This window comes from Ochotona princeps, chromosome 26, assembly GCF_030435755.1.
Source record: "Ochotona princeps isolate mOchPri1 chromosome 26, mOchPri1.hap1, whole genome shotgun sequence".
Classification (NCBI taxonomy): domain Eukaryota; kingdom Metazoa; phylum Chordata; class Mammalia; order Lagomorpha; family Ochotonidae; genus Ochotona; species Ochotona princeps.
Window position 1 is genome coordinate 19448803 of NC_080857.1, and position 21774 is coordinate 19470576.

The 21774-nt window shown below is 42.1% G+C and overlaps 1 protein-coding gene across 10 annotated transcripts in view; it reads left to right on the forward strand.

Annotated features, from left to right (window-relative positions):
- NUMB (NUMB endocytic adaptor protein) overlaps nt 1-21774 on the forward strand; it is a 96862-nt gene that overhangs the window by 12469 nt on the left and 62619 nt on the right. For 9 of the 10 annotated variants that reach the window (XM_012926803.2, XM_058655209.1, XM_058655206.1 and 6 more), the window contains exon 2: nt 12127-12258. The exons of the other annotated variant lie outside the window; for it this stretch is intronic. The gene's annotated coding sequence lies outside the window, so the exon portion shown is untranslated. The remainder of the gene's footprint in view (nt 1-12126; nt 12259-21774) is intronic. 10 annotated transcript variants of the gene reach the window in all.

The window sequence follows — 21774 nt, forward strand, 5'->3', positions numbered from 1 at the left end:
ACCTCTCTGTGTAACTACCTTCCAAATAAATAAATTAAAAATTATTTATTTTCATTTGGAAGGCAGATTTTTTAAGGATTTATTTATTTTTATTAGAAAATCATATTTACAGAGAGAAGGAGAGACAGAAAGATCTTCTATCCACTGGTTCACTCCCTAGTGGGCGCAATGATCAGAGCTGAGCTGATCAGAAGCCAGGAACCAGGAACTTTCTTCAAGTCTCCCTTGCTCTGCAGGGTCCCAAGGCTTTGGGCCATCCTCTATTGCTTTCCCAGGCCACAAGCAGGGAGCTGGATGCGAAGTGGAGCAGCTGGGATACATACTGGTGCCCAAATGGAATCCCCGCAGTGCAAGGTAAGGATTTAGTCTCTAGGTTGTTTGTGTGGGCGGGATCCCGTAAGGGTGCTGGTTTGTGTTCCAGATTCTCCTTGGGATTCTGCACCCGTGTGGGAGACCCAGAAGAAGCTTCTAGCTTCTGACTTTGGATCAGCTCAGCTCTAGCTGTTGCAGGCACTTGGGAGTGAACCAATGTATGAAGATATTTCTCTGTCTCCTTATCTCTATATATCTTATCTGCCTTTCCAATAAAAATAAATAAGTCTCTAAAAAGACACAGAATTACTGTGGGACACTTGTACTGTTGCTGTGACAAAGATTGTGATTTTATGAAGACAATGAATCTCAGTGTGATTTCACTGCGGCGTTACAGTTGATGAAGAAGGCTCTCTGTGTTTTTGCTAGGAGAATGTGAAGGGGAGAGACATGGGACAGAGCAGTGTATGTGTTTGATTTTATTTATTTTCTTAATTTGAAAGACACAGAGAACACAGATATCTTCTACTTGGCACACATAAAATTCTAAAATTCTATTTGTCAAAGTTTATTTTTCACTAACTTTAAAGGTAGATTAAGAAAGAGAAGGTTATGTTTGTTGATTCAGTACCCACATGCCTACAATAAGTAGGCCTGGGCAAGGCTGAAGCCGGGAGCATTGAGCTCCATGTGTGTGCCTCATGTTTGGTAGGGTTCAGGCACTTGAGCCATCATCCATGTCTCCCAGGATGCATTGGTAGGAAGCTGGCTTGAAATGGAGGAGCTGAGACTACAGCCTGCACTTTGATGTAGAATGTGGGCATCTGAAGCAGAGGCTTAACCCATTGTACCAGGACACCTGCCTCGTAAAGTTCTAATTATATTACTGTGCTGAGAAGTCATTTAGGGGTGGACATTTAGCCCTGTGCTTAAAATGCTGTTGAGAAGGCTTGCATCCCATAGTAGAGTGCCTGGATTCAGTATCTCGCTCTGATGCTGATTCCTGCTCTCTTCTCTCTGCCTGTCAAATAAATACATAATTTTAAAAAGTTATTTATCTGGGGCCCGGCGGCTTGGCCTAGCAGCTAAAGTCCTCACCTTGAACGCCCCGGGAGTCCATATGGGTGCCAGTTCTAATCCCGGCAGCTCCACTTCCCATCCAGCTCCCTGCTTGTGGCCTGGGAAAGCAGTCAAGGACGGCCCAAAGCCTTGGGACACTGCACCCGCGTGGGAGACCCGGAAGAGGTTCCAGGTTCCAGGTTCCCGGCTTCGGATTGGCGCGCATCGGCCCGTTGCGGCTCACTTGGGGAGTGAATCAGTGGACGGAAGATCTTCCTCTCTGTCTCTCCTCTCTGTATATCTGACTTTGTAATAAAAAAAAAAAAAATCTTTAAAACAAAAAGTTATTTGTTTGAAAGAGATTTTGCAGAGAAAAGAAGAGATAGAGATCTTCCAGCTGATCTGATCCAAAGCCAGGATCTTCCTCTGGGTTTCCCACATGGGTGCAGGTGCCCAGCGACTTGAGCTGTTCTCCACTGTTTAATCCCAGGCCACCAGCAGGGAGCTGGATCAGAAGTTGAGCAGCTGGGACAGGAGCCTGTGCCCATATAGGATGCTGGCGCTGCAGAAGGAAAACCAGCATGCTGTGCTACTCTGCTGGGTCCCTTTGTTTCTATTTATTTATTAATTGTATAAATTTTATGTTTGATAATTTTTACATATTTGATTAGGGTGTGAAGGTTCAAGGGCTAGAGGAAAGTGGGTGCGACCATTGTTTTCACTCTCTTCTTTCCTTCCTGTATCTGGGGGGAAAGAAAGAGATAAGGTGAGAGGCCACACCCAACCTCCCAACCATCCGCTGGGTCCCTTTAGTACATAGTTTTTAAAAAAGTTTCAGAAGTAGAAATATATTCCCAGATGTTTTACTCTGTTATCTACTGCTGTGACTAGAGGTGAGAGGGGTAGACCTCATTAGCACAGGTAAAGTTCTCTGAAGCTTTTAAAAACATGTAAAGTCTTATTTACACTAGCAAACATTTGTGTCATATTTAAAGGGTTGTTATAAAAGAGCCTAAGATACCTAATAAAGTATCTTTGTCTTTTTTTTTTTAAGATTAATTTATTAATGTGAGTTCATGAAGAGGCTGGGAGATGGGAAGAAGGAAAGAAAGACAGCCCTTTCATCTTCTGGTTCATTCCCCCAAGGCCATAACAGCTGGGGCAGGGCCAGGTCAAAGTCATGTGCTTGGAACATCTGGGTCACCCACATGGTTCTCAGCGGCCTAAGTCCAGGGCCGTCTTCTGCTGCTTTCCCAGACACATCAGCAGGGAGCTGAGTTGGAAGTAGAGCAGCCAGGACTCAAACTGGTGCTTAAATGCGATCTGGTGCCACAGGGAGTACCTTGGTCCTCTGCCCCCTCAACTATCTTGAAGATAACCTGAAGCCTAGATTAGCTCAAGTAGCACAGCTAGTGGCAGGAGAGTACCTGGGATTTAAGTGATATACCTGAATGCACATTTTATGTAAGTTACTCTTTCTAGGGACTATTTTTAATGGTTTTTCAGAATGTTTCAATTGTGTCATTCTAAAACTGAAAACTACTCCCTTCCTTGTGCTGGTGAAGTCTTGTCTGGTTGATAATAAAAGGGCTAAATTTGAGAGAGATACATTGCTAAAGTTTGCTGAAATGTAGTCAGTGAATTTATTTATATAGATTTTTTTAAAGATTTATTTTATTTTTATTGCAAAGTCAGATATACAGAGGAGGAGAGACAGAGAGGAAGATCTTCCGTCCGATGATTCACTCCCCAAGTGACCACAACGGCCGGTGCTGCGTTGATTCAAAGCCAGGAGGCAGGAATCTCCTCCAGGTCTCCCACGCGGGTGCAGTGTCCCAAGGCTTTGGGCCGTCCTCAACTGCTTTCCCAGGCTGCAAGCAGGGAGCTGGATGGAAAGTGGAGCTGCCGGGATTAGAACTGGCGCCTGTATGGGATCCCGACGTGTTTATTTGCTAGGCTACCATGCCGAGCCCTATATAGATATTTTTAAAGATTTTTATATAATTGCTTGAAAGGCAGTTACAGGAGAGGGCAGACAGAGTTATTCCCTCTGCCAGTTCACTGCCCAAATTGCTGCAATGGCCAGGCCTGAGTTGGGCTGAAGCCAGGAGCCTGGAGCTCCATCTGGGTTTCCCACTTGTCATAGGGGCTCAAGCACTTGGGCCGTTCTTTGCTGTTTTTGTAGGTATATTAACAGAGCTGGTTCAGAAATGGGAGTATCCCAGGATTCAAACTGGCACCCACGGGATATCAATATATATAGCAGGAGGCAGCTCAACCTATTATGTCATAGTACTGGTTGGCCCCTGTGTGGATACTCACTGTGGGTATGTGATTATTTAAATCGCATATGATTATTTTTGTAGTTATCAGAGAACACTAGCTAGAAACAAGTTTTTGTAACTTTGTTGTATGTTGTAAAATAACATTTCAGGTTATCAAGAGTTTAATTTGCTCAGAGGATAAATTCTAAGTGTTTTAGATTCTTTGATTACCTTATATGATAGTAAGGCTTATCTTTTTTAAAAAAGATTTATTTATTTTTATTGGAAAGGTGGATATACAGAGAGGAGTAGAGACAAAGATGAAGATCTTCCCTAACCCTAACCCGATGGCTCACTCTCCAAGTGAGCTCAACAACTGGAGCTGAGCAAATCCGAAGCCAGGAGTCAGGAGCTCTTCCGGGTCTCCCATGCGGGTGCAGGGTCTCAAGATTTGGGCAGTCAATTGCTGTCCTAGGCCACAGGCAGGGAGCTGGATGGGAAGCATCAAGCAGGCCACAAGCAGGGCCACAAGCAGGGCCACAAGCAGGGCCGCCGGGATTAGAACCGGCAACCATATGGGACCTTAACTATTACGCTATCGCACCGGGCCCAATAATGCTTATCTTATAAATACTGAGAAATATGAAAGAATATCAGCAATAGTCACACAGGAGTGGAAAGTAGGAGGTTATAGAGGATGTAATCATTTATCTTTCGTGCTTGAGGCTCCCCAAATTTTTTCATTTTCCTTTGTGTTCACTCCTCCTCGTATAGTAGTTTCACAGTTGCCTCTGAATCCCATTTATAGACTTAGGCTTAAGAGTTCTTGCCTCTCAGAGATATTGGTTATACTGTGGACTGTAAATATTATAGGTTATATCATGGACTGTGTATGTTACAGACTATATTGTGGAGCTAGGAGGTGGCTTAGTCTCTTTGTTTTGAAGCTGTATCTGTCCTGAAGTCTTCCTAGAAGTTATTTCCTGTAAGCCGTAGCCCCAGGCGGAGTTGGCAGATTATTTTTAGCCTTCTTTTCCAGCTCTAACTCTGGCAAGTTTTCTGTCTTACATGGAGCAGTTTTAGTCTGTGTTCCCTAAAAAGCCAGCTGCTCAGATGCCACTACCTGTTTCTTGAGGTCCCTCATTTAGCCTCTCCTTACCACTTTGCACATCTGTTCTCTGTCACTGCCAGAGAGAGAGTGAGTTGTATTATTTGTAGAGTCAACCATTCATTATTTAGATATATGTATGTACTTACAAATATTTGTATTTATTTGAAAACCAGAAAGGCTGCCCCCCTCACCCCTATTGAGAGAGAGAGAGAGAGACAGACAGACAGACAGACAGACAGACATCTTCTGTTGCTTTGCTCCCCAGGTACCCATTATGGTTACCACAATAGTTAGGGCTGCACTGGGGTTGGAAACAGGAACTGGAAACTGCACCCAGGTATTTCCCAAGGGCAGAAACCTGGGTACTTGAGCTGTGGTTCCATTAACTGGAATCGGGACCAGAGACAAATATTGAACCTGACACTTTGATATGGGCTGTGGGTGATTTAACCTCTGAGCTAAATGCTTACCCTTTATGTATGTTGTCTCTTCAGGAACTTCACCAGAAATACATATTATTAGAAAAAATGAATTAAAAAATTTGCACCAAAATAAACCTAATTTAATCCCATTTCCTATGAACTTTTTGAAGCATTAGAAATGTTTTTAAAATGTTTTATTTAGTTTTATCTGTTTGAAAGGCGGAGTCTCAAAAAGAGACAGAGGGAATTTCCCGTCCTCCAGTTCACTTTCCATATACCTGCCGCAACAAAGCCAGGTCAGGCCAAGCCAAAACCAGGAGCCTGAACTCCATCCAGCTCTTCCACATGGTGGCAGGGACCCAAGCGCATGAGGCATCCTCTGCTGTCTCCCAGGAGGCACTGAGGGAAGCTGGCTCAGGTGGACTGGCAGAGCAGGTGCCACTCCTGTGTGGGTTGTGGCCTCCCAAGTGGCATGTTCGTATTCTGCAAGGCAACACCCATCCTTTCCCCTCCCTTGAATTTAAGTTTTACTTTGGTGTTTATTACACCCTCTTGAGGATAAATCTCTTTAAAGCCTGGAGCTGAGGACTTTGTCCAGGTCTCCCAAGGGGTGGGCAGGGGCTCAGCTGCTTGAGCCAGCATCTGCTTCCCAGGTGCATTAGCAGGAAGCTGGTTGGAAGTAGAGGTGACTCCATTCCAGGTGGGCTGGAATGCAGACTTCTAAATGGTGGCTTAATACACGTTGCCTGTCCCCTTGTAGTAGCTTTTTAGAAATATCCAGTTATGTTGCATTCTTTTCAGCTCTATTACATGTATTTTATGTTAGCTAACAATCATTGAAGTCAATATAATGTGTATAGATGTCCTAGTGTCCTTACATGATGTCCTATTATCATGTAAGTTGTAATGCAGTGAATTTTCAAGTCAGGAAAAACAGTAACTGTGTGCCTGAGGGTAGAAATTGAGATGATGCTTGAGGGAGAAATATTGCTTTAGATCATCCTTGTTGTGACTGAGATAAAGGTTTTCTGGGGGAAGGAGAACCAGAAAGGAGGACGAACTTGCAGTTCGTGAGTTTAGTTTATGACTATTGTGCTTGTATATTGCAACTCATAAAGCCTCATTTTCATCTGATAATCTTTACTTGTGCATGCTAAAGGTTTTTCTTTTAATATCAGAAATATTGATTCATCTTATATTTTGGATTTGAGTTAGAGGACGAATGAGTCTTGTAGATGGTCTTGTAAGTCTTACTAACTAGTTTTAAGGAAACGTGGGAATGATGTGTAATATCCTACTCTTTGGAAATGTGTCTAAGAGAATCATACTTGCTAATAAATATCCTTACTTCCTTATTTCATCAGGTGAACTAATAAGACATACTATTTTCTTTTTTTTTTTTAAGATTTATTTATTTTTATTGCGAAGTCAGATGGACAGAGAGGAGGAGAGACAGAGAGGAAGATGATTCACTCCCCAAGTGACCACAACGACCAGTGCTGTGCCAATCCAAAGTTGGGAACCAGGAACTTCCTCCAGGTCTCCCACATGGGTGCAGGGTCCCAAGGCTTTGGGCCGTCCTTGACTGCTTTCCCAGGCCACAAGCAGGGAGCTGGATGCCAAATGGAGCAGCTGGGATATGAACTGGCACCCACACAGGATCCCGGCACGTGCAAGGTGAGGACTTTAGATGCTAGGCTACCATGCCTAGCCCCCAAGACATACTACTTTCCACTTACATCAAGCCCTAGTGTGCCTTTGCTTTCATTTTTGACTTATAAGCATATGGTTGCTTGAAACCTTGAAGATATTTTACTGAGGAAGAACTATGGTACAATTTGAATTTAAAGTTAATATACAAATCATGAATAAGAATCTAAAATGCCATCCCAGCATGTATTCGTTCTTAGATAAAAATAAATGTTTCAGGAAGGACTGATAGGTGCTTTGGCTAACCTCAGATTTTATAAAAGTTCGTTTTTTAAAAAATTTAATTTTATTTGAAAAACAAAAGAAAATTCCTCTACTTTCTGGTACACTGTTAAATGTAATCCTAAAATTTTTATTTTTTTCTTTTTCAAATATTTTTCTTTTACATTAAAAAAATTCTCACTGAGATATGTTTGTACTACATTTATCAACTGTAGTCATAGATTGAGGGTTTATATTGATCTTTTGCCATTAACACTTCCATCATATGGACTGAGGAGTTTCCATTTTGTTGTCTTACTGTTTGTGAGGCAGTATAGTGTGATGGGAAAGATGGGGAGATTTGAAATCAGAGGACATGGGCCCAGAGCAGCAGCCTAGTGCTGAAGTCCTCGCCTTGTGCACGATGGGATCCTGTGTGGGTGCCAGTTCATATCCCAGCTGCTCCACTTGGCATCCAGCTCCCTGCTTGTGGCCTGGGAGGGGCAGTCGAGGACGGCCCAGGGCTTTGGGACCCTGCACCCACGTGGGAGACCCGGAAGAGGTTCCAGGTTCCTGACTTTGGATCGGTGCAGCACCAGTCGTTGCGCTCACTTGGGGAGTGAGTCATCGGACGGAAGATCTTCCTCTCTGTCTCTCCTCTCTGTATATCTGACTTTGTAATGAAAACAAATAAATATTTTTTAAAAAGTTGTTCATTTAGTTTTTAGGTACTTTTACATCTTTTTCTTTTTTGCTTTCGTTTTAATGGGAGACAGAAGCAGTGAGAGAGAGGCGCAAGGCGTAACAGAGATGGGTTGATGTGCCGGTTCCCATTTTCCAGATGTCCACAACAGCCAAGGCTGGGCCAGATTAGCTGAAACCAGGAGGCCAGAACTCAAACCGCACCTCCCATTTAGATGGCAGGCTCCCCATTTTTTTAGCCTTCATCTGCTGCCTCCCTGGATACACATGGGCAGGAAGCTGAATTGGAAGCAGAGTAGCTGGAACCAAAACCCGTCTGAGGTGGAATGTAGGTGTATCTCAAGTGGTTTCTTAACCAGTGTGCTAAATAACTGCCCTTGGGTGATTGTTCCTAAAATGCATACTCAGATATAGCTTCTTGATTTCTTCTTTTTTCTTGTATACTCTGCTTTTTTGTTTGCTACTTTATGCTGAAAGTTTTTACTGAAGAGAAAGTTTGTGTATTTGTCTTAACCTTTTTAAAAAAAATGCTTTGTCATGGACTAAGTTCCTTTCTTTTTCCTCTCTCTTGTGTAATTATATATTTGAAAGGCAGAATTAGAAAGTGAGGAAGAGACGAAGAGGTCCTCTGTCTGTAGGTTCAGACCTGCAGCTAGCAAAGCCGGGAGCTGGTAGCTTCTTCCAGGTCTGCAGTGTGGATGCAGATGCCCAAGCACTTTGGCTGTCTTCTGCTGCTTTCCTAGACCCATTAGCAGGGAGCTGGATTGGAAGTGGAATGGCCAGGACTCAAACTGGTGTTCATATGGGATGCCGGTGCTGCAGGCAGTGGCTTTATCCGCTGTGCCACATTTCCAGTTCCCAACTTCTTTTTCTTCTTTTTTTTTTTTAATGAAAGGCAGATTTTAAAAATTTTCCTTGATGCAGTTTTGTAGGTACAGGGATTCTTCCCTGTTTTCTCCTTTCTCCATTGCCCCCAATATTATCACAGTAGTATAATCGCTTAGTAACGGTTAGAATTCTAAGTTTCTATTTTAATGTATCATGTGGTAGGTATAGGCAATGGTGGAAAATCTAGTGTCATACTGTAAAGCTATATTTAAACATTTCATGGAGAATTGTAGTTTTATTTGGGAATAGAGATGCATAGCACAATGTATCATTACTTCCCCATGCTGTTCTCCATTATATAGTTCATCTGTGAGAATATATGTATATACTTGATTACTTATCTCTATTTTGTACTTTGCATAAAATACATCTTATATGAAGACTGTCTTATGTCAGAGAAAACATATTTGGCCTTTTGGAACTGGTATTTCACTGAATGTAATGATCTGCAGCTGGGACTATGCTGTGAGTTCTGTAAGTTAGATAAATTTTTCCATAGGCGTATTCTGTGTGGAGAATATGTCCATGACTTTATTTTCCAGGTCTGAAGTAAGTTTAAATCTTGTGCAGAAGTTTCCATTCTCAGCTGTTCCCCTGATGGCAGTTACCTTGTGCGAACAGTCTAGGTGTTCTTATCTTTATAGAAAACAGTAAAATATTCTTTATCTTGTAGAATATGTAAAATGTTAGTGACTACTGAACATTTAATTCGTAAGGGGAGAGTATTTGAAATCAACAGCTTTTTCTTGAGTTCTGTGAATTCACAGTGCCAGCGTTTGCAGTGATATTTTCAAAAATTTTTTTCTTTTCCTGGTACTATTTTAGAAGCAATTTTCTTTTATCCCTCCTAGGACAGCTCATAGGCTACTTAATCCTAAAATATTGAGAAATTGCTAGTTCCCATAATTTACTATAGCTTCTTAGTTCGTGTCATTAGATTGGTTTTCTTGAAAACAATTATAGAACAGTAAGGAGACATTTAGTTTATTGTACTGTTAGAGGCAGAAAGATGTCAAGTATACATGTAGAAGAACTCTGTTATGGTTGCTTTATTGTTAATTTTGGTTAAATATGTGTTAGATATTCATTTTGATTAAATACATATTCAATTTTTCACTGGTATCATACAATCTCTTATACATTTGAAAAGTAGTTAGGGGGCCTGCCCCATACCCCCAGCATCCCATATCGAAGTATCGGTTTGAGTGCTTGCTGCTCTGCTTTCAAGCTGTGTGCTTGGGGAGGCAGTGAATGACGGCCCAAGTAGCTGGGCTCCTGTCACCCATGTGCAAGGCACAGATGCACTTCCTGGTTACATTTTGGGAGTAAACCAGCAGGAGGAAATGAACACATTTGCCCCCTCTTGCTTGTGTTTCCTCTTGCTCTATCCCTTCCCTTTCCCTCCCTCTTTCTGCCTTTCAAATAAATAAATCTTTAAAGTATTTACTACATCTTCTCTCATTTCTGTTTTGTTTGACATTTAGTTCTCTAAGTTTAATATTACTGTAAAAATTGAAAATAAAACATCAAGAGCATTACAGTCTATTGAAGAATGGGGCCCCAGGTTTAGCCTAGTAGTTAAGACTCCCGTATCCCTCATGGGAGTTTCTTGGGTTTCACGCCTGGTTTTGCTTTTGATTCCAGTTTCCTGTTAATGTAGACTCTGGGAGGCAGGATTGATGGCCCAAGTGTGTGAGTTCCTGCCGTCCACGTGAGAGACCTGAATTGAGTATCTGGCCCTTGGCTTCAGTTCAGGCCAGTCCTGGCTGTTGAGAGCACTTGGAGGATGATCCAGTGAAGGGACCTTCTCCTGCTCTCTGCTTTGTACATACATACATGCATAGTACATATAAGCCACATGTTGACAAAATATAAAACAGTAAAGCTGCGGCTGCTTAATACTATAATACTCAGATTACTTTGTGGGGTCTTTCAGGACAGGGACTGTTGTATGCATGGGTTTTCAACGTTTTGGTGAGGAAATACTTTTAATTCCATTTCACACATATTTTTGAAGTATTTTCACATTTGTGTTTAGTGCAGATAATTTAGAAAACTATTCTGTTAAGAAAGAACATAATCAGAAGCAGATGTTTTTCATTCTGATAAAGTGTAGCTTTTATAAGCAGTTACTATGTTAGGTTTTTGTTGCTTTAAGGATTTTTGCTCACAGTTTTGAAGGCATCATAGCCCAGATAGGTAGCTCTCTCAGTCTGAGGTCTGATGAGGGTGATAGATGGTGGCTCATCCGTGCAGACACGGTGACATAGTGAGGCAGGAAAAGAGCACAGCTAGTCCAGACTCAGCTTGGAGTAATCCTGTTTATATTGTGGTCCCTCTGCAACTGACAGAATACCTGTCACATATTGGGTAACTTAAATATTTGTTTTCTTTTTAATTTTTTAAAAGATTTATTAATTTTTTTTATTACAAAGTCAGATATACAGAGAGGAGGAGAGATAGAGAGGAAGTGAAGCTGCCGGGATTAGAACTGGTGACCATATGGGATCCCGGCACGTTCAAGGTGAAGACATTAGCCACTAGGCCACGCCACCAGGCCCAACTTAAATATTTGTTGAATAGTGAGTATAGGATTTCAAAGGTAGAAAGAATCTTAGAACCCATAAATTGGTAAAGATACTAGAATTTCTTTGTTTTTTTAAGATTTATTTACTTATCTATTTATTTATTTTGTATTGGAAAGTCAAATATACAGAGAGGAGCGGAGACAGGAAGATCTTCCGTTCAATGTCTAATGATTTACTCCCCAAGTGGCTGCTGTGGCTGGAGCTGAGTTGATTTAAAGCCAGGAGCTAGGAGCTTCTTCTGGGTCTCCCATGTAGGTGCAGGGTCTCAAGGTCACCTGGCCATGGTGACTGTTTGGGGAGTATACCAGCAGATGAAATAGCTTTCTCTCTGCCCTGATCTGTTTTTCCCTCTGTAACTCTGCCTTTCAAATATAAAGGAATAAGTTGGGAAAAAATATATAACGTCTATGGTTTATTATGTTATCTCTTTAAATATACTGTTTTAATACCACAAAGGTGAGAGGTAAATCCTCATGGTAAGCACAGTTGGTCAAACCTGTTTGGTCAGGGTTAGCACCTGTTCAGAGGTTAGAGTTTAGAAACCACTCCCTGATTCAGTCCTCTCCTTTCAGAGGTGATAAAAGTGAACACAGTAAATATCAAAGTTCTTATGGTAGGAGAAGATAAAAGATTGAATTCGGAGCCTAGATTTTCTGACTCCCAGCCTGAAATTTCGATGCTGTCCCACTTGGTCTTCATCACATGATCTACTGTAAACACAGGATTGGTGAGGGATATTGCAGTATGAAGAAAGTAGAACTGGGACTTGAATCCACGTTATCCAGTTCCATTTTTAGTGGCACTTGTGTCCTCACTTCTATGTATCTTGGTGTCTATATTGAGGATTTTTCTTGCGTTATTCATTTCAGATTTGGCAGTTATACAACCTCTTCCAGGGAGAAGTGCCAGTGCAGCTGCTGTCACAACCCAGGCTCTTAACCCAGATCCATAGATTGGAATATTGGAGGGCCGAAAATCCCCAAGTACCTCACATAGGACAGGTAAGTGAAGGAGATAGTTGAGGATAAGAGGATTGATTGTTCTTGTTGTTCTTTCCTACTTCAAGTTAGATGCAAACAGTTTACTACTGCTAAAAATTTAAACCTTTATTCTGATAAAAGCAAAACCTTTAGAATTTTAAGTAGGTGAGGCAAAACATTTTCTTGATTGTAAAAATGTGTCAAAATAGTAACACAGGTGAAACTTTGATTTGTGTGTGTGTGTGTCTGTGTGTGTATTTTCCAAATTATTTTTCTCATTTTATTTGAAAGGCATAGAGACAGAGATCTTACATCTATGTGTTGGTTCATTCTCCACATGATTGTAACATTCAGTGCTGGGCCAGGCCAAAGCCAGGAAACCAGAACTCTTTGGGTCTTCCCTTAGGAGTGGAGTGGACCCACCTGTCATGTGCGTTAATGAGAGGCTCGATCAAACGCCAGGACTTGGGGCCTGGTGCGATAGTGTAATGGTTAAGGTCCTTGCCTTGAACGTGCCGGGATCCTGTATGGTCGCCGGTTCTAATCCCAGCTGCTCCACTTCCCATCCAGCTCCCTGCCTGTGGCCTGGGAAAGCAGTTGAGGACGGCCCAAAGCCTTGGGACCCTGCACCCACGTGAGAGATCTGGAAAGAATTTCCTGTCTCCTGGCTTGGGATTGGCTCAGCTCTGGTCATTGCAGTCACTTGAGGAGTGAATCATCAACGGATGATCTTCCTCTCTGTCTCTCCTCCTCTCTGTATATCTGACTTTCCAATAAAAATAAATAAATCTTTAAAAAAAAAATAAGACTGGGTTACTTAAGGACAAAGTTGGATCTTGAGCTTTTTTATTTATTTATTTTTATTGCAAAGTCAGAGATACAGAGAGGAGGAGAGGCAGAGAGGAAGATCTTCCATCCGATGATTCACTCCCCAAATGAGCGCAACATCCGGTGCTATGCCAATCCAAAGCCGGGAACCTGGAACCTCTTCCGGGTTTCCCACGCGGGTGCAGGGTCCCAAAGCTTTGGGCACTCCTCAACTACTTTCCCAGGCTCCAAGCAGGGAGCTGGATGGGAAGTGGAGCTGCTGGGATTAGAACCATCGCCCATATGGGATCCCCGCGCGTTCAAGCCTAGGAGTTTAGCTGCTAGGCCACGCCGCCGGACCCAAGTAACCCAGTCTTATAACAAAGACGAAAGTGTAATGAATCCTGTAAAAAGGATGTCTAAAGAATGATTGGAGGGAGGGGAGGTCTGATGTTTTGGTGCAGTGGGTTGAGTCACTGCTTGGATTACTGACATCCCATTTTGGAGGGTCAGTTTAAATCCTGGTTGCTGTGCTTCAAATACAGCTTCCTGCTAATATATTTGTTAAGGCAGGGGAGGATGGCCTAAATATTAGGTCCTTGCTAGCCATGTGGAAGGTTTGGGTGGAGTTCCTGGCTGTTGGATTCAGCCTGGCCCATCCCTGTGGCAGGCCTTGGGGCAGTGATCCAGAAGATGAAGGATTTCTGTCTGCCACTGTCTTTCTCTTTCTGCCTTTTATATAACTAAAAAAACCAAACCAAAACAATTTTCAGGAAGTGTTTCAGTGTGTATGTGTCTGTGTATGTTTGGCGGCGGGTGGGGGAGGGGAGTGTTTGGTAGTAAGCTGCTACTTTAAGTCACTGCATCACAGTGCCTGGTTTTGCATTAGAGTTGTACTCCTGATTCCAGTTTCTGCGGACACTGTGGGACACAGGCATGATGGCTTAAATGCTTAGGTCCCTGCTGCGCATGTGGGAGATCCAGACTGTGTGCCAGGCTCCTCGCCCTGACTCTCTAGGCATTTGGAGAGTGGACCAGCATATGGGAGATCATTCCATCCCATCCCTCCCAATGCATCCCTGTCTCTCTACCTCTCAAACAAAAATTTGGGAAAAAATTTTCTTCACAAGGAAAGTTAACATTTTATATAAAAGAGGTTTCCTAGAGTTTAAGTTGCAGTAATACAATAGTTTCTTCTGTTAGAATTTAAAAAGCGCTTTTTTTTTTTTTTTTTTTTGCTGTTGTTATTTTTATTTGAAAGAGAGAATAAGAACAAGAGTGAGGGATATCTCCCCACATGCCCACAGTGTGGGGCATGGTTGGTAGTGTGGATTGGTTGGTAGCCAGGAACTGAGAGCTCATCTCTGTCTCCCCAGAAATGTGAGCTGTCTTCTGCTGCCTGCTGGAGTAATGAGCAGAATAGGACAGGAAACCAAGTAACTGGTAGGGGATATGGGGTCCCACTGGACCAAACATCTTTCCCAGAATTCTTAATAGAACATTATATAGATGTCTTTTGTTATCTGTATTTTGACTTCTTAAAATCTGAATGATTAGAATTGGCTCGAGCACATATCAAATTATCAGCAAAATTTTGCAGCAAAATTTTGCCGAGGACTTTTAAATCTTGAGCCTTCATTATATAGAACAAATATGAATTTGAATTTTCTTTGTGACTGGCTTTTCTTTCCTGTCAGTATTTCCTGGTATCACTCTGTGGAGACTGGGAGATTTTCTGCCAACAGTCAGGGAGCCTGAGCTCCTTTGGTTCTTCACTCTTTTTCCTTTGTGGTATGTGCTTACCAGGCAGAGTAGCACTGTATTCCAGTAGACAGTCTGTTGCCAAAACACCCACTAGAGCAGAAAACTGACCTACTTAATGCTGACAAGTTTTTTCAGAAAAGAGTCTGTATAATTGTTGCAGCATTGAACCAAATTCTTTGCTTCTCTGGTGGTGTATGGGGTTGGAGTAGAGAAGAAATGAGAAAGGATATTGAACTGCTACAAGAGAATCAGTAATATCGTAAGTAGATATCTAATTGCAATTGATGCAACATAAAGTTAATTTATTTGGCACAATTTAAAGGCTTCTAAATGAAATGATTAAGTCACTTTCAACTCCAAAAAATTAGAGTACAAGAGCCCTAGAAGTCTAATTCTGAGAATAGAAAAGTTGACTTTGTAAGGTTGTTACCTATCTTTCCATTAACAATGGTTTATTAAAAAATAAACTTAAAAAAAAACTTTTCAGTTTCAGTTCATTGTTTCAACAGAATTTAGAAATACAGAGACACAGTGTTTGGAATACTTATTTGTAGCAAGTGTTTCCTCAGTTGTCCAGCTGCATTTTCACATTTTCAAGGTTGACATTGCTATCATCTACATTTTACAGCTGTGCTGCGTAACACGCAAGTTACATGTGTCTATTTAAATTTAATTAAAGCAACACAGTTAGAGCTCCAGTTTTGAAGCTAGCTGCACTCCAAGTGCTCACGTAGCTAGTGGTCCTGTATCGGATAGCACAGATACAGGACGTGTACATCACTTCAGAGGCTGCTATTGGACATGACTGTTCTGAAGGCACTTCACCTCAGGGCTTTCCACGTTGCTATTGTTGACATTTGGGGCTGGCTAATACTTTGTGTTTTAGAGGACAGTCCTTATAGATGTTTAGCAGTATCCCACATCTCTACCCACTAGATAGATCTCAGTAGAATTTATTCATTCATGATAAAAATTTCTGAAGACACTACCTGAGTTTTTTCTTAGGGCAGAGCGGCAGATTGATCCTCCTTGAGAGCCACTCATCTACCTACATGTATTAGTTCTGTCTCATTTAGCTTTTGTTATATAGAAAGCTGAGTGGCTTAAATAATCCATTTAATCCTCATGATTCTGTGGACTAGCAGTTGGGACTTGGGCTTGGATACTCTCGTGGTTGGCTCATTTTGGTTAGGGCCAAAGGATAGAGAATAGCCTTAGTTGTTAGTGGCATGGCAGGCTTTTTGGCCACAGTAGGGTCGGATGGGGGAGTTCGATCTCCATAGGGCCTCTCCATCAGGCAAGCTCGTTCACCTTTTGGCTTCAGAATTCCAAAAGCAACAAGAGAAGACAAATCATAATGTGTGAGTGCTTTTTAAGACTCTGCCATGTCACTTTTTCTAGTGTTCCATTTGCCAAAAAGCAAGTTACATAGTAAAGAGTTGTGACAGGGATAAGAGGAAGTATTGTGGCTAATTTGGTACCTAATCTGTTCCTATTTTCTGGACCTCACAGCCATTTTGTTATATTTATCATTCCTCTCATCTTTTTTTTTGCATTGTGTTAGCTGTTACTTTTTTATGTAATCCACTGTTACTTAATTTTATCCACTATTTCCTTTTTTCTGGTGGTCTTGGTTATTTCCTGTGTTGCCACACTTCCATCTGGATTGTGTTCTTTTTTTTTTTTTTCCTTTAAATTTTTATTTATTTGAAAGACAGAGTTAGAGAGGAGGAACAAGAGAGAAAAGACTCCATCCACTGGTTGATTCCCAAAATAGCTACAATGGCAGGGACAGTGCCAGGCCAAAGCCAGAAGCTAAGAGCTTCCGCCAAGTGTCCTAAGTGGATTGGGGCCTAAGCTCTTGAGTGTTCTTTCACTGCTTTCCCAGAAATACTAGCAGGAAGCTGGATTGGAAGTGGAGCAGCTAGATCTCCATATGGGGTATCAGTATCACAGCTGGTGGCTTTACCCACCACGCCACAATGCCAGCCTTCTGTTTTCCTTCTTTATAGAGAATTCTTTTCTTGGAGTGTGAGTTTATTTGTAGTGAATGTTTGACTTTGTCTAAAATCTTAATTTTCCTTAATTTTTGAAGGTTGTTTTCGTTGGGCAGTAGAATTCTTGGTTGGCAGTTGCTTGCTTTTAAAATCTTAAATGTATCATTCCATTGCATTTGACATCACTGTTTTTTTTAAAGTAGTAGTATTTTTTTTCAGCAATGTGCTAGTGTACTTTCTTTGTCTGTGGTTCTTCTTGATCTGGACTTTTTGTTAAGTTCCATTATCTTCTAATACGGCTTTGCCCTATTCTTTGACCTGTTCTCTGCCGGATTATAGATATCGGTAGGTTAAAAGTTTCTTGTTAGATTTGAGTGTCTCACATTCTTTGTTTTTCTGTACTTCACATCTTTTTTTCCTTCTTCCTCCTCTTCTGTATTTCATCTGGTTATTTTCTACTGACATGTTTTCTAGTTCATTTAATGTCCAGTCTACCATTAAAAGCATCTGTTATATTGTTATTTTACATACCTTTTAGTTTAGGATTTTTCTAAACTAAAAAAATTTTCCCTGTTTTGAGGTGAAAATTCTTACATTGTCATCTGTTTTCCTGAACATTTAATCATAGTTATTTTGAAGTTTGTGTTGGAAATTGTAATATTTGGATCCACTTTTTTTTTTTCTTTTTCTGTTGTCTGCTTTTTCTCTTGGCTTTTAGTCATTTGGTCCTGTCCCCAGACATTCCTAGTAACTTTGAAACTGGATGTCAAACATTGTGTGTGAGAAATGGTAGAGGCTGGTGATGATGATAGTGTTCTCCTGGGAGAATTTAATTCTCATGTTAGTTAAAAGTAGATCACATGACCTGGATCTGGTACAGGTTTGAGAAGACTTGAGGCTTTGTGTTAGTCCTCTCAAGGGTGGGTTTAAATGCAGTTTATACTTACTTCAAGAGTGTTATACTTCAGGAGTATCAGATGGTATTTCAGGGTGGCTGCCAGCAACTCTCTTCTTTGGCAGGCCCTGAACGCTACTGTGAAGCTACCAAAAATTTTACATTTTTTGCTTTCACATAAACACTTTGAGTCATTCTTGTCTTCTAACCTCTACATGGGGTAGGACTTGATAAATACCCCGAGGGCAAAAGGAGTCCAGACTGTCCAGACGTTTCTAAAATTGTCTCCTCTCTGGGATTTTTCTGCTCCAGTCCTGCTTGTCTTGATAGTCCTGAGCTCCAATTTCTGTCTTTGAAACCCCTGTGAAATTGCCAAAGCTCTTGTCTGCAACTAGTTGCCCTGGGAACAAAACTAATGAAAAATGTTAGATTTAACTCAGCATTTTGTTTTTTAAATAATTTAAGATGTATTTATTAGATACAGAGAGGGAGAGAGAGAAAAAGAAATTTTATCTACGGGTTCATGGGGCAGGGCAGGCTGTAGGCAGGAGCTAAGCACTCCATCTGGGTCTCCCTCATGGGTAGCAAAGGCCCAAGTATTTAGGATGTCCTTCATTGCCTTCCCAGATGCATTACCAGGGAGCTGGACTGAAAGTGGAAAAGCCAGGACTTGAGCCCTCATTTGTGTGGGGTTGGCCACAATGCCAGCCTCTTTGTCGTCTTTGAAGATCCATTTACTTTGGGGCCCAGTGGCTAAAGTCCTTGCCTCGGACGCTCTGGGATCCCATATGGGTTTATATCCCAGCTGCTCTGCTTCCCATCCTGTTTCCTGCTTATGGCCTGGAAAAGCAGTCGAGGATGGCCTTGAGTCCCTGCACCCATGTGGGAGACCCAGAAGAAGCTCCTGCTTCTGATCAGCTCTGCTCAGCCTTTTGTAGCTACTTGGGGAATGAATAAGCACATGTAAGATCTTTCTGTGTCTCCTCTTTGTAAGTCTGATTTTCTAATAGAAATAAATTTTTAAAAAAATACATTTATTTTTATTTGAAAGACAGGTTTATTTACAGAGAGAAGGAGAGACAGATCCTGTGTTTACTGGCTCATTCCCCAAATGGCCACAGTGACTAGAGCTGGATTGGAGGGGCTAGGAGCTTCTTCCTGGCTAAAAACTACTGGTGCCATGGCTTGCCTGTGGTGCCAGCATCCCATATGGCTGTTGGTTCAATTCCTGGTTGCTTCATTTCCTCCATGTCTCCCTGCTAATGGCCTGGGAAGGCAGTGGAAGGAAGCCCAAATCCTTGGGCTAATGCACCCATGTGGTGGACTCAGAAGAAGCTCCTGGCTTCAGACCCTGGCCATTGTGGCCGTTTGGAGAAGGAACCAGCAGATAGATCTCTTGCTTTCTGTACCTTCTCTCTCTAAGTCTGTGTTTTAATTAAAGAAAAACCTTAAAAAAAATAAAATCAAAGGTGAAGCATGGTAGATTTAAGGCATCAAAGAAGGTCGTCTGATCAACAAAGACAAAATCACGCCAAACTTTGTAAACCGTTTATGGATCTTCGTATTTTGTAAACTGTTTTGTCTACTGATGATCTAATCATTTTTCTGAGTCTAATTCATGTTCTCTTCAGTATCCCCTGTCCCGGGATACCTACTTACCTGGGTATTCCATAGAAATTAACTTGGTGTCTTGTAGATGAGGTTCTAAATTAGGTAACTGAGGTTAATTAAAGATAATGTTGGCATTATTTTAAAATTCACATTTATTTAGAAGGAGACTTACAGAGAGAAACTCTCATCCCCTGGTTGACTCATCCTGGGCTGGGCCAGGACAAAGTCAGGAACTGCATCGAGGGCTCCATCTGGATGAGCTGTTATCTGCCATCTCCCAGCATGCATGTTAGCAACAAGCTGGAATCAGGAATAGAGCTAGAACCTGAACCCAGAACTCCATGTGAGTTGCAGGCATCCCAGGTGGTGTCTTGATCCTCATGCCATTGGCCCATCCCAGAACATTGGCTTCAGGTCCAAACAGACCTCATTTTAGATGTTACCCTATGTAACTTTGGATCACTTGGTTAATCTCTCAGACTGAATTTTCTCATCTGTCCAATACTAAATGGAGGTGATAATTGAAGGAATAAATGAACTAATTAACAAATATGCTTGATAAATAATTGATCTTATTACTATTATGCAACTATCACCAGCCCATGTATTCTCCTTTTAAGACGTCAGTGTCCCATAGGATCTTGGCATGTACCAGTAGTTACAATACAATTTGACAAAAAGAATAAATACTGTAAGAAGTAAAAAGTGAGGTTTCAGAGGGTAGATATACATCCAGACTTGGAGATTAGGACTGTTTAATAATGAAGATAATGTGTAGTTATAATGGGAACTAGTAATTTAAAAAATTACTTTGAAATAATCTAGCTCAAAAATAAGCCTTTATATTTTATTAAATTTTCACTACCAAATTCTTTTTTTAATTTAACATTTTAAAATTTATTTTATTGTTTAAAATAATTATTATATGGTTGATCAGGGTGGGAATGATCAAGGTTTAGGGAAAATTGGGTAAATTCGTTACTTCCACATTTGCCGTTTCTTGTTGTTCCTGAGGGAAGGGGAAAAACAAAGGGGAAAACCAAACCACTCATGACTTTCCACATATCCCAGTACCCAGGAATGAGGAACTGCCACCTCATATCAACCCAGAGTCTCAATGTGTACATATTCCGTGGGTTCTGTCCAAGTGGTTTAGATAATTCTGAAATGCTGCCGATTTCACTGATCCGAGGATGTCACCCTCCCAATGTCCATTGGCTCCATTCACCAAAGTTATTTCCTCTCTTCGTTTGCTTGGGGTTGTTGTCCAGTGCTGTTCTTCTGCTACAGCACCAAATGTGCTGCCTTAATCTCGTTTTGCATCAGGGCCTGTGTACACTGCTCCACCTTTTTCATTAAATAGGGCATGTTCTTGCAGGCAAGTCCAAGAAGCTGGGCCAGGTGTCCCAAGCATCTCTGGATCTCCCACCCCTGGGGTTCTTGAACCCGACACCCACCTATTATGCCAGCCCTGAGACCTGGACCAGGAGACCCAGGCCCTGGCAGATTCCCTACCCTGGGGTTCAGGGAACCAACATCCACCTAGAAGGTGGGCCCCAGGATCTGGGCCAAGTGACCCACCACACATGTGGAACCCATGACCTGAGCCAATTTGCTCAACCCATATTAGATCCCTTGTCCCTGGGATTCATGTACCTGGCCCCCGTTTGGCCCGGGCTGGCACGACTCACCTCACCTGAGCTTCCATAGTCTTATTGTGCCGCCTGGCCTAGTCTAGTCTGCCCCCTATTCCAGCCCCTGCTGGTGGGTGCTGCAGCCTATCCCAGCCCAGCCTAATTGCTGTCCCAGTCCTGATGTGAGCTGGCTGGTGTTGCGGCCCAATCTGGCTCCTCCTGCCACCTATGCTGGTTCTCAGATCTGCCAGTGGGTGTTCTGTGCTGGCCCAGACTGGTCTGTCCCCAGACCTGATCCACATGTATGCTGGCAGGTACTGTAACCTGGCATGGTCTGGGTTGCTTCTTGCCATGCTTCTTGCGCTCTCCTGCAGGGTCTGCGTTTCAATGAAGGAGTTTCCCAAGCTCCTGCATCGAGTCTCCTCCCAATGCAGTTCTTGTGCACACCTGTGGGTCATTGGCCCAGGTTGACTTTGTCCACCTCCTGTCTTGGCAAGAACAGTGGCCTTGCTCATATACTTGGAAACCACAGCCTGAAATCTTGGTCTGCCAGTTCATTCTCCAGATACCTGTAATAGCCAGAGTTGGACGCGGCCAAAGCCAGGAGTCAGACTCAGTCTGGGTCTCCCACGTGGGTAATGACAACGTCAATATTTGCTTGGATGATCACACCTGCTGCCTCCCAGTGTGCATGTCAGCAGAATGTGTCCAAAGCAGAATCTCAACTGCTTTTTCAAATGCTTTCCCTGATCCAGAAACCGTTTTGATAAATGTATAGTTTTTCCTAATATGCATCCTAGTATTCATTTTTATATGAACTCTTGAATGA